The sequence below is a fragment of the Myotis myotis genome, unplaced genomic scaffold, assembly GCF_014108235.1.
Source record: "Myotis myotis isolate mMyoMyo1 unplaced genomic scaffold, mMyoMyo1.p scaffold_m19_p_1, whole genome shotgun sequence".
Lineage (NCBI taxonomy): Eukaryota > Metazoa > Chordata > Mammalia > Chiroptera > Vespertilionidae > Myotis > Myotis myotis.
The window spans coordinates 99,691,614-99,700,729 of NW_023416313.1; the positions used below are offsets into that span (position 1 = coordinate 99,691,614).

The 9,116-nt window shown below is 49.8% G+C and overlaps 1 protein-coding gene across 3 annotated transcripts in view; it reads right to left on the reverse strand.

The window, feature by feature from the left end:
• Nucleotides 1-8,834, reverse strand: part of PTER (phosphotriesterase related) — a 73,246-nt gene extending 64,412 nt beyond the window's left edge. For 2 of the 3 annotated variants that reach the window (XM_036346256.1, XM_036346274.1), the window contains exon 1: nt 8,702-8,834. The gene's annotated coding sequence lies outside the window, so the exon portion shown is untranslated. Of the gene's footprint in view, nt 1-6,716; nt 6,921-8,701 lie in introns of those variants that run through there. The other variant, XM_036346265.1, reaches the window with a different exon arrangement.
• Between the last annotated feature and the right edge of the window lie 282 nt (nt 8,835-9,116).

Sequence of the window (9,116 nt, forward strand, 5' to 3'; positions counted from 1 at the left end):
CTGGTAAACTGGAGACCAGTAATCTCTGCAGTCATGTGGCTCAGACCTATCTATATATATAAAAGCCCAGCGACCATTATGGCAGAATGACCTGAAAGACTGGTCGCTATGATGCTCACTGATGACCAGGGGGAAGATGCTTAACGCAGATGCCCCTGGTGGTCAGTGGGCTCCCACAGGGGGAGTGACACTCAGCCAGAAGTAGGGCTAATGGCTGGTGAGCACAGCTGAGGCACTTGAGCCTCTCCCGCCTCTGGCAGGCTCAATCTCCAGTGAACAGACCGCAGTCCCGATGCCCGGGTGGTGGGGGTGTAGCTGGAATGACCACGGACCAGCCGCCGCCCGCCCCTGGAACTCTCCCTTTGGACCCTGCGGCTGCACCGTACCCCTTATCTATTGCCCTCTGGGTCTTCGGATACGAGCTTGGGAAAAACCCACAGAGGCGCTTCATGCACATACTGCCTGGGCCGGCTCCCATCTTGTGAGGGAACGTAGGTAAAGTCCAGCCCAATGACCGACACCCACACGTGCCCGCGGGCGAGCCCTTTGCAACGTACACCTACCACCTGGCCCCATCTCCCGGAAAGGTCGGCGTCCTGGCACTGAATACCCATTCCTGGATCCCTGCAGAGTGCTAGTCGGCTCCGGTGGGCGGAGGGGAACCAGCAGGTACTGGCCTGACTTGTTAGGTTCAGGCAGCCCCACACTTGGGCCGTGAGTTGCGTGGAAAAATCACCCCATACCCTGCAGGTACAATCTACTGCGACCGTGGAATGTTCGCATGACGGGGGCAACCTTGATACCTATGCCGGCCTCCTGGAGCTGCCCCTTAGGCATCAGGGCCATGTTCCACCCCTTAGCTATTGCAGTGTTCCTTCGGTTGCTGAACTGAAATACTAAGAACACGCCTTACCCGGAGGTGACCAGCCTCTCCCTCCTTCCTTCCTACCACCCCCAGCTGCCACTTCCAAGCCAGGCAGTCCCCACCTCCGGAGAGAGTCCCGGAAAAGGTGAGAAAATCTCAATCTCATGAGTGGGTCTCCCATGCGTGTTCAAGGCCCAGCCCATTGCTCCCTTCCCGGGCCTGGCTGGCATGCGGGCTCCCACATTCCCTGAGGATCCCTGGTGGCTTCCCCAGGGGGGTGGGCCCATGGATAGCGGCTACCAGGAGACGGACACCCTTCAGTGCTGGTACCGGCCCTGAGGACACCCACAGCTGAGCCAGAAGTTGCTGCGAGGCACACACCCCATACGCCTATAGGTACAATCTCCAGGGAAGGGATGAAGTGTGGACACTCGGAGTAACTGGGACGAGCCTGATATAGCCACCGGACTCCTGGAATTCTGCTTGGGCATCGAGATCAAGTCTCATCCCTTTCCAATTGCCCCAGAACTACAGAGGAAGGCAGCAATATAAAAGTGGCCACAAGGTGGTGACTCACAATTGGGGCAAAAGTCAGAGAGATGGATCTGAAGGGTGGGGGCATGGGCAAGAGAGCACCCTCTCCCTCCAAGATCCTGAACTTTGTATTGTTCATGTTGGAGCGTCTCTTATCAGGCTCCTCACAGTGGAAAGCATCCATCATTACCCAAGGTGTCCATTGGGGACCTCCCGGCTGGCAAGGCGTGATCCTGGCCTCAGAAGGGACATTTGGAAATATTTTTTCAGGAAGCTGTGGGGAGAAGGACAGATTCCCCATGCGACTTCCTGGCGGCTCACTGGAATGTGGAAACTCCCCAGGCACACGGGTGCAGGCTGCCGATTTCCTTTCAATGTGCACGAATCCGTGCACTGGGCCACTAGTCTTAGTATATTATTCAGGATAAGCTAGGGTGTGCTGCATTAACAAGCAAATCCCTAAATCTGAGGGACTAAACACAATAAAAGCTTATTTCTAGCGCACACTATGTATCTTACACAGAGTGACAGGGGGATTCTGCTCACTGTCTTCATCCCATGAACCAAGTTGATAGAACAGCTATGATCTAGAAAATTGGTGGCCACTCTAGAAGAGGGAAAGAATGTGTGACAAATCTCTCACTGGCTTTTTTTTTAAAATATATTTTATTGATTTTTTACAGAGAGGAAGGGAGAGAGATAGAGAGTTAGAAACATCGATGAGAGAGAAACATCGATCAGCCGCCTCCTGCACATCTCCTACTGGGGATGTGCCTGCAACCCAGGTACATGCCCTTGACCGGAATCGAACCTAGGACCTTTCAGTCCGCAGGCTGACGCTCTATCCACTGAGCCAAACCGGTTTCGGCCTCTCACTGGCTTTTTGTTGTTGTTAATCCTCACTCAAGGATATTGTTCCATTGATTTTTAGAGAGAGTGGAAAAACAGAGAAACATCTATGTGAGGGAGATGCATCAATTGGTTACCTTCTGGCCGGGGATGAGCCTGCAACTGAGGTACATGCCCTTGACTGGAATTGAACTTGGGACCCTTCAGTACACAAGCTGATGCTTTATCCACTGAGCCAAACCAGCCAGGGATCTCTCACTGGCTTTTACAGCTTCTACCTGCAAGGAACATATGTCACTCCTCCTATATCTTATTGATGGAAGCAAGTCACATGGCAATGTCTAATTGGGAGGGGAAAGAGAAATGGTTAACACTCATGACTCCCATTATGAGCAGGCAGAGGTATTTATACTCAGGTTGACATTGTTCTCATAAAACAGGTAATCAGAACCACAGAGCCAGTTTGTGCCAGGTGGTCAGTTAGGAACAGGTCATTTATTTCCCTTCTTCCTTTTTTATTCTAAGTGAGCAAGGGATGTCTATGAATGAGAAGGCTTTTTATTTTTAATGAAATTCTTTAGAAAACCCTGGACCACTGAAAATACATTCTAAAGAGCTAAAGAAAACAAAGGAAGGCCTTATCCGGTAAATGGAAAATATATTCAACAACCATCTCAGGTCCTCTTATTAACAGTGAAGTTCCTAGGACCCCTGAGCAGGACATAGCTTAATCAGGAATTCCCAGTATTGTTAGTATATGGTTACTGGGGTATCCTATCTAATAAAGAGGGAATATGCTAATTGACTGCCCCGCCCTCAAAGATGGCGGTACACCCACAGCAAATAAGGAGGGGATATGAAAATTGACTGCCCCACCCTCAAAGATGACAGTGCCTACAGCCAATAAGGAGGGAATATGTTAATTGACTGCCCCCACCCTCAAAGATGGTGGCACCCACAGCCACAAGATGGTGGTGCCCAGTCCCCTCAGCCCCACCAGGGTTGCAGGGGGGCGGCCCAGCCACTCTGCACACCTGCCTCCAGAGTCCTCAGTCCCCTCTGCCCCCCAATCGCCCAGCGCCGCCCGAGGCTCAGGTAACCAGTGCCGGCCAAGGCTTGTGCTGCTGGCAGTGGCAGCAACAGAGGTGTGATGGGGGCGTCGCCTTCCCCTGATCTCCAGGTCACCTCCCACCCCTGAGGGCTCTCGGACTGTGAGAGGGGGCAGGCTGGGCTGAGGGACCCCCCCCTCCAGTGCATGCACTGGGCCTCTAGTCTATAATAATAAAAGCCTAAGTGACCATCGCAACTGTATGGATGATCGAACAGGCTGCATGGGGCAACCAGGCCGGCAGGGGGGTTAGTGAGGGACAACCAAATGACCGAACAAGCAGGCTGCATGGGGTGACCAGGCTGGCAGAAGGTTTAGTGAGGGGTGACCAAACAACTGAACAACAGGCTGCTTGGGCAACCAGGCCTGCAGGGGGGGCAGTTGCGGGTGACCAGGCCAGCAGGGCAGGCATTTAGGGACAATCAGGCAGGCAGGCAGGCAGGTGAGCAGTTAGGAGCCAGAGGTCCTGGATTGTGAGAAGGATGTCCGACTGCCGGTTTAGGCCCGATCCTGTGGCCCAATCCGAGGGGTCCCAGATTGGAGAGGGTGCAGGCTGGGCTGATGGGACCACCCCCCCCCCATGCACAAATTTCATGCACCAGGCCTCTAGTCTATATGTATATATAAAAAGCCCAGCAACTGAATGGCAGAACAACCAGAACAACCCATCAACCAGTTGCTGTGATGCACACTGACCACCAGGGGACAGATGCTCAACACAGGAGCTGCCCCTGGTGGTCAGTGCTCTCACAGTGGGAGTGCCGCTTGGCTGACTGGGATGAGTGACGCTCCTACAGCGGGCCAATCTCCGCAGGCCACGTCCCTGACCAGTGCACGAATCTGTGCACCGGGCCTCTAGTTTAAGATGTTTGAAGAGCAAGACTCCTTATATAGTAACATAAAGCATATGGAAGCAAAGATGGACATTTTCCAAGGTCAGTAGTTTCTCCCATGCTATACAGTTCATTATTTTGTCTTCAAGGTAAATTTCTAACAGCAACCTCTGAAAGCCTTACATAGGGATTTTCTACCTTCTACTACTACCCCAGGGAGCTATGGCCAAACATCAGACCAAGGGGGCACTAAGTACATAAGCATAGACTTTTCAAAACTTTAAATGTTCTATCTGTATATGTGTCCTCTTGTTCTTTACTCCTATCTGGGTCAACATTTAACTATTCATACTTTATTTAAGTTATGTTAAATTGCATTTTTTAAGAAAATATTTTTATTTCAGCCATATTCAAGGTATTTCCTACCCTTCAGGGGAAGAGAAACTTGTCCAGTGAAACCTGTCTTTCAGTTAAGTCACTCCCAGAATACACACTGTCCTGGTCCCCCTCCCTCCTCACTGCTTACTGGCCATCTTCCTTTGATGGCTTCTCTTCACTGGACCTCTAAATGTCGGGCTCTTCGATTGGTCCAGGGCCCTCTTCCCTGCCCTATTTCTCTCCCTGGGTCCTCTTGTACATTTCTAACAGCTTCATATATCATGATGACTTCCAAATAATTATCTGCAGATCAGATCTCTGGGTAGATTATACCCAACAGCTTCCCTTTGGATATCTCCTATACCAGTGGTCGGCAAATTCATTAGTCAACAAAGCCAAATATCAACAGTACATGATTGAAATTTCTTTTGAGAGCCAAATTTTTTAAACTTAAACTATATAGGTAGGTACACTGTTATTAACTTAATTAGGGTACTTCTAAAGCTTAGGAAGAGCCACACTCAAGGGGCCAAAGAGCCGCAGTTTGCCGACTATACCTTCTAGTAGGCAGCCTCTACAGTGGCCCCAAATAACTCCTGCCCTTTCCAGAATTCACATCTTCCCACACCTCATCAGGGACAGTCTGGGTGACCAACAGGATACAGCAGAAGTGATGGTGTGCCATGTGGAGATTAGGTTAAAACATGGTAGCTTCTATCTTGGGTTTTCTTTCTCTCTTAGATCATTCACTCTGGGGGAAGCAGACCTATGGAGAGGTCCATATAGCAAGGAACTAAAGTCTCTGGCCAACGGCCAGCTGGTCTGTCAATAACCACGTGAAAAAGCCAAAAGCAGATCTTACAGTAGTGATGGCGAACCTATGACACGCGAACTCATTTTATTGGTTGATTTTTCTTTGTTAAATGGCATTTAAATATATAAAATAAATATCAAAAATATAAGTCTTTGTTTTACTATGGTTTCAAATATCACAAAATTTCTATATGTGACATGGCACCAGAGTTAAGTTAGGGTTTTTCAAAATGCTGACACGCCGAGCTCAAAAGGTTCGCCATCACTGTCTTACAGCTTGGCTGACAGCTTGACTGTAACCTCATGAGAGACCCTGAGCCAGAACCACTCACAGAACCTGGGAGATAATACATGTTTGTTTTAATCTGCTAAATTGTAGGGAAATTGTTTTAATGTAGTAATAGATAACTAATCTACACACCATGACTTAATAGGTACCAAATAGAACTTTCAATTTCTCCTACCCCAACCCCCACTTTGTCTTCCTAGCCTTCCTCTTCTTAATTGATTTAATATCTATATAGTTTCTGAGCCAGCAGATTGAGAGTCATCCTTGATTTCTCCTTCTTTCACTACCACATCCAATTCATCAGCAAAATCTATAAATCCAAACCCAAACCATTTATTAAATCCATTCATACAAGATAATGTATTAAGAGTCCATATCAGGTGCTGGAGAAACAACAGTATACAAGATATGCAAACCCTGATCTCCTGTAGCTGACATTCTCATAGGAGGGCATAAATAACAATTTATAAATAAAATATGCATTACGTCCTATGGAAATAAGTAGTATGGAGGAAAGCCAAGTGACTAGGAGGATGAGGAGGGCCAGGATGTTCCTGAGTGTTAGAATGTTATTATAAATAGAGTTGTCAGGAAGGCCCCACCGGTGAAGTGATACTTAAAAACTCCATATTCTGGCCGTGACCTGTTTGGCTCAGTGGATAGAGCGTCGGCCTGTGGACTGAAGGGTCGCGGGTTCGATTCCGGTCAGGGGCATGTACCTTGGTTGCGGGCACATCCCCGGTGGGGGGTGTGCAGGAGGCAGCTGATCGATGTTCCTCTCTCATCGATGTTTCTAACTCTCTATCCTTCTCCCTTCCTCTCTGTAAAAAATCAATAAAATATATTTAAAAAAACAACAACAAAAAAAAACCCTCCATATTCTGTGTCCACTGTCCCTACTCTAGCCTGTGCCACCATCAACCCCCCTGTGGATTCATCGTAGCCACCTTCATGTCACTCCCCTGCCTACTGTGGCTTCCCATTGCTATTAGATGAAAATCTAGGGTCTTTACTAGACACAAATAGCCCTTCACAACATGGTCTTACCCTGTGTTTCCAACTTCATCTGGAACGAATCACGCTGTACCCACAAACACCTTCTGGCAATTTCTAGACCATGCTCTTAATTTTTCATGCCTCCTTTGCCCTTGCAGGGCCCAGTGCAGGAATAAACATCGCTAGGTCCATCTCATTCTTATAAACCAGGTCTTGGTGAGGCCTCTTTTTACCACCTTAACCAATGTGCCCCCCCCACACACATACACCCCATTTTTCTCATCATATTCTCTGTTAACCATTTGCAGCTGTTTGTTAATTAACTTGTTTGTTGGTTCCTTCCTTGTTTCCTCAGGCTCCTCTGCCTCCAACCGAAATCTGAAGTCCAAGGGGAACCCTCACCTGGCCTGCTCTCCATTGGAGCCCCAGTGCGATCGTGGCACACATTGCATATTTATTGAATGAATCAGCTGACCCTTCCTGACCACCCTGTAATTTCTACACCAAATGTGGCCAACAGTAGCATTAATTGGTAAAAGCAGAATCTTATTTTCACTCATCTATAGATTTTTTTTTTTTAGATCTAGGAGATACTAGAGATCAATTATGTTCCTAGGAAAGATAAGGAACTTGTACAAAGTCAGGAACTGGAACCAGAACTAGGGTTAGGCTGTACACATGGGTCCAGAGTTCTTAAAACCAGCAACCTCTCTGACTGCTTATCTACTTGTGAAAAATAAAGTACAGGTGGCTAAGGGGGAAGAACACAGGCTTTGGAGTTAGAAATACATAAATTTTTTCTCTAAACTTTCCAGCAGCGTGGCCTCACTTCTCTGTGCCTTACCTTCCTTCAACAAGGGAATATCTGGGGGAGGCTGTGGAGAGGATTCAATTAGAGCTCAAAGAACCCTGGTGATTAGGTTTTACCAACTGCCAACAAATACAGGCTTGGGCATTTCTATTATGATTCTAAGATCAGGGGATAGCAACAAAATGCACTTTGCTATTTTATTCCAAATACCTATGTTACACATATCTTGGTAAATTTTATAACATAAAGCAACCTCCAGCCTCCACAAATGAGGAAAAATTTCATAAAGTAGCACCTTGTAAATTTTGTGTTTGAATTATCTTTTTTTTTTTTTTTTTTAAATTAAGTTGCTACCTTGCTATCAACAGCCAGCAAGTTGTCTAATCTTTGCAGGATGCATAGAGATTTCTTTTTGAAGGGGCTGCTGATTTCTATGGGATAGCTGAGTACACCCGTCCTGTCCACGTAAAATAAGATGTAACAGGATAGGTAGGTTTCCTAAGTCTTAGGGCTCTTTTCTTACTGACACTCCCTCTGTAGACAATGAATCCATTATCCTGTAGGCTGGGAGTACATGCTTGTCAGTTTCCCCCACTGGAGCGGTGGTTTGAGGACAAATGGACGCCTGGTTCTACCCAAGGCACAAGTTTGTATCTGTAAGCGGGCTCAGAGGCGCCAATGCACCGCCGCCAGCGTATCCCGGCATAGCAGCTGTAAATGCCACACTGCTCTGGTCGGGAAGGCGCACCTACTGTGCTTGCAATACTTCACGACACCAGAACCATTACGTGGTAACACACAAGGTGCGGCAGAGCCCAAGGCTGTGATTATTAAAGGCGGCCCAGCCAGGAGAGGCGCCCCTCACCCAGCACAGCTGCCCCGAGGGGACCTGGAGCGGTTCGGAGTCGAAACAACTGAGCGCTGGCCGTGCGGGCCCTCGGGCCTCCCTCCCGCCGGACGCTCCGCCTCAGGTTCAGGCCAGGGCTGGGCGGGACCTTAACACTTCGGGGCACCAGACCCCTCCAAGCCCGGGCCGGCCTCCCGACCTCGCTCAGCCTCGTCACCCAAGGCTGTGCAGCTTCCGCGAGCTCTGGGGGCAAGGCAGCAGCACCCGGCCCAGGCGCGGCCGGCTTTAACCTCCGCGGGGCCCCCTGCGAGACGAAGGCGCAGAGCTGAGCCGCGATCCCGCGCGGGGGCTCCCGGCATGGCACCCCACCCTTCCTACCAGGCCCACGGCTCCCGCGCCCGCTCTGGCTCCCAGGACCTTCCCGCTTCTCGAGGAGCGCAGCCTTCTCCACGGGGACCCTCAGCAAGGCCCCAACTTCCCGGACCTTGAACTTCGCCCCGCTTCCCTCCCACTTCACCCTCCCGGTCGTCTTCTCCCCGCCCTCAGGTCTCCGGCCCAGCCACGCCCCTACGGGCCCCAGGCCACGCCCTGAGGTCTCAGCCACGCCCCACCCTGAGAGTAGGCTACGCCCAGGGAGCCGCAGGGGTGAGGGGGCCTCCTTCCCCCCTCTCTCCCCCGGCCACACACACCCCACTCCCCTGGAGGCCAAGTCTGGGCTCCAGCTTGCTGGGACCCCGTCCTACCCCAGGAGGGGACAGCAGGCTGTAGCTGCAAGATGTTCTAAGTGTCTGTG